The 4,002-nt window shown below is 37.5% G+C and overlaps 1 long non-coding RNA gene across 1 annotated transcript; it reads right to left on the bottom strand.

Moving 5' to 3' along the window:
• Window positions 1-453: 453 nt before the first annotated feature.
• On the bottom strand, window positions 454-946 carry LOC111196051 (uncharacterized). Its single transcript, XR_002651993.1, has 2 exons — window positions 728-946; window positions 454-524 (listed from the first exon to the last, which is right to left on the bottom strand). It is a non-coding gene; the product is annotated as an uncharacterized LOC111196051 (long non-coding RNA).
• Window positions 947-4,002: the final 3,056 nt, after the last annotated feature.

The following is a 4,002-nucleotide window of genomic DNA, read 5'->3' as shown; positions in this document are numbered from 1 at the left end:
ATTCATGACTTTTTATGCATGTTTTTCACTCTTAAAGGTTCCAGATCATTAAAGTAATTTAAATATGTGTCAAAGACAATACAAGTAAACACAAAATGCATTTTTAAATGAAGGCTTTTATTATTAAGGGAGAAAAAATCCAAACCTGAAAAAGTGAAAAAGTGATTGCCCCTAAACCTTATAACTGGTTTGGCCACCCTAAGCAGCAACAACTGCAATTTTTTTGGTATGTTTGGTATGTTTGTGGTAACTTTCAATTAGGAATTTTGTTTCACTCTTTTTTTTTTACAGAATTCTTGTGATTCTGCCACACAGGAGGGTTTTTCAGCATGAACCCCCTTTTAAGGTGATGCCACAGCATCTATTCTGTCCCCTACACACGTGGGGCTGTATGTATCGACAGATAGCTAAACACAGAGATATGAGAGGCTTGAATGAAGACAGGCGCTGAAGTAGAGTGTAGAGTTCTTTACTTGTAATGTCCTGAGCAACATGAGCTCCAAATGCTCTCTATTGTGTGAAAACTGAAATAAATACAAAAATACTTCTTACTGCTTAATTCACAATTGAATAAACAAATATACATTTCCATTAAAGAAAATGAGCAACACTGGATTGGATATCTAGTTCAATTAAGTTAGACATCTATCATTATATAACAATAACACATTCAAGAAATAAACATATTTACAACGTTTGCCAACATATTTACACAATATAAACTTACGGCAAAGCTTCTTCATGGATCGGCACGTGAGGATTGCAAGGATTCTCGTTAGCTCCCGAGAACATGTGAGCTCTTACAAAACAGGGTACAAAATGGCTGATCTGAACTATAACCTCAAACATGTGACTATATGAGCCAATTGAAATTCAAGAAACTCTAAAAAAGAAAATACCCTGCAGTTCTCATTAAGGACACACGGTGGCGCAAATAATAAAGCCATGACAGCATCTCAATCGGATTCAGGCCAGGACTTTGACTAGGCCACTCCAAAGTCTTCATTTTGTTTTTCTTCGGCCATTTAAAGATGGACTTGCTGGTGTGTTTTGGATCATTGTCCTGCTGCAGAACCCAAGTTTGTTTTTGCTTGAGGTCACGAACAGATGGCCAGACATTCTCCATCATGACTTTTTGGTAGACAGCAGAATTCATGGTTTTATTTATCACCAGTGGCGTGCACAGACATTTTGGGGGGCAAGTGCTCGGGGGGGGGGGGCACTTTTTAGCGCACGTGGAACACTTTATTATAAAAAAAACTTTATCTATCATTGATTTGGGCTAGAGCGGCTAGTTTATCTGGTGACCAGTCGGCTAAAGATGCTTAGTAGTTTGGTGCTGTATGAGACATTTTACTGCACAACAAACTCATTTCACATTGGGCTTAGAGGGCAAACGGTAGGATTTTACTTGATGTGTATGTTACCTGGCTGGTGGGACACGGGGGAGAAGTAGCCATTGCCGTGTGTGCTGTGCTGAAGACTCGCTCAACTGAACTGCTGCTGCAGCGCATCTAGCGTGCCTTCCGTGACAGAGGAAGAGAGAGGTTGGGTGTGTGTGAGCTGATTTCAGGGCATTCTGTTTTCACTCGTTTTTAATCTCTCAGGTTTTCAAAAGATAATTTCAAACCGACCTCAGTAAAATCTTAATAATAATAATAATAATATAAAAAAAAAGTTTCAAAAGGGCACTTTGGTTGATAAAGGGCAGAGTTGGTGCTTTAGCACCACCTGATGTCTATGTCTGCACGCCTCTGTTTATCACAGTAATTCTTCCAGGCCCTGACGCAGCAAAACACCCCCAGACCATCATACTACCACCACCATGTTTTACTGTGGGTATACTGCAGTGTTACTTTAATGCCAGATGTAACGGGACACCCACCTTCCAAAAATCATTTCAGAGAGTATTTTCCCAAAAGTCTTGGGGATCATCAAGATGTTTTCTGGCAAAATAGCGACACACATTAATGTTATTTTTGCTCAGTAGTGGTTTTCGACTTGTCACTCTGCCATGCAGTTAAGTTAGTTTTTTTTTTTACTGGGGGTGGGGCAAACACTTTTTCACACAGGTTTGGGTTTATTTTCTCACTTTATAATAATAATAATAAAAATAATAAAAATTTTCATTTTAAAACTGCATTTTATGTCTACTTGTGTTGTCTTTGACTAATCTTTAAATTAGTTTGATGATCTGAAATATGAAAGAGTAAGAAAACATGAAAGAAATAAGAAATAATACAGGGGAAAACACTTTTTCACACCACTGTATCTGTGTATATTTATAGTGAAATTAATACACTAGGTGTGTTTTTGTGTGTTTGCATGTGTGCGAAAGTCGACCTCCATGGCCTCCAACGCCACAGCATCAAAACATCACTCCTAATGCAACATGAAGGACTTTACACTAGCAGCAGCTTTTCAACGCACAATGGAGTCTTTCAGTGGCTCACCTCGCCACTCAGCCGCCGCACTCTTAGAACTCGGTGCGCTTCGAGACTTCCCACGGCGTCCTCTGGCTTGGCCTTCACCCAGCACTTTGCAAAAAAGCCCTCAATAAAGCGAGAGAGACAGAAAAAGAGGCAAGCACAAACACTTCTAACGCTAATGGCTGCTGTTCAGTCTACCCTTTCCTGCTGACATCCGTGACTGTAGACCTTTTCAGCTTTTCGTTGCCTTCTGTACGTTCCTAGGAGTTCTCCAGGTGTAGGCCAGAATGGGATTGTTTACATTTTAACCTCATTAGTGGCTCGGCTTGCCTCGAGCCAGACAGCGGGTTGTTGGCCCCGCGATTAGCCAGCTAAGTACACATAGCGGGTCAGGGTCTAGTGGTGTCAGTGAATGCCTTTCTCTCTTTTTCTCTCTCACTCTGACTGGATGTAGAGACCTGACCAGCACTGTTATGTACAATACAGCCAAAAACACCCCGTCTTCATCTTTTGTTTCAACTACGGGGCCTTTCCAGAGTTGCCATAGTGACTGGATTTCATTTCATATACACACACACACACACATATTGCAGGGCAGTCTTTTTAAATGTGATTACTTTTTTATCTTGCATTGAAGGAAAAATGCCTAAGCTTTAAAAAAGCTAGTTTTGCATTTAGACACACTCTTCTTGTTTCAGTGCTGTTTTAACAAGAGTGGAAATGCTGACTTGTTTTATTTTTTGCAAAAAATTAATAAATAAATAAATAGTACACTGATGTGCCAAAAGTCATGGGACTATAGTATGTAAATTAATCTTGGCTTGAGAATGCCCACATCTGTATAAGTTGTGAGTACTCTTGTGAAAAAGCTGTTTATTTAAATATAATAATAGTGTACTCGAACTATATGTGGATAATTAAAGTACATTTTTCTCCTTATACTTACATTTTTACCTACTTCATCTGTATTTCAGTATACTTTTAAAAAAATGCATACTTTGTTTGTCTTTGCTAATGTTGTACTGGTGATGTACTTAATAAAAACTTAGTATTATGTCATAAAACTGCATTTTATTAAAAAAAACTTTTCTTGTACTACATGTGTCATAGGAGCCTTTATTTCCACAATAAAACTGTACTTCAGTAAAATCTGATAGCAAAATATTAATTTATTTTGTGTTTCTCATACAAATAACAACTGTGATAAGCCTTTTTATGTGTTAAAACTATACTTTAAAAGTTAATTTTAGTTGCACTTAATAAAAAAAAATCTTAGTTTTTGTATGTGATGTTAAACCTATAATTTAATCACACCTTTAATGTGATTTTATTGTTTCGTCGGACAGCTTACACAATGCACTTAAAACGTATTAAATAGTGGCGAAAATAATATAAGGCTAGTATACTTAGTACAAATTTAGTGCAAATGTCTATCATTTTAATTACAAACAAGTAGTAATTAAGTACAAATTAGTGGTTCCAAAAAAGCATACCTTAAGTACTATTTCAGCATAATTTAAGTATACTTTTTTACAAGGGTAATCTGGTGCTCGAATGAGACCAAATAGTGGTG

This window comes from Astyanax mexicanus, chromosome 1, assembly GCF_023375975.1.
Source record: "Astyanax mexicanus isolate ESR-SI-001 chromosome 1, AstMex3_surface, whole genome shotgun sequence".
Classification (NCBI taxonomy): Eukaryota; Metazoa; Chordata; class Actinopteri; order Characiformes; family Acestrorhamphidae; genus Astyanax; species Astyanax mexicanus.
Note: the sequence above shows the minus strand (reverse complement) of the source record. Positions and strands in the feature narration are given on the sequence as shown.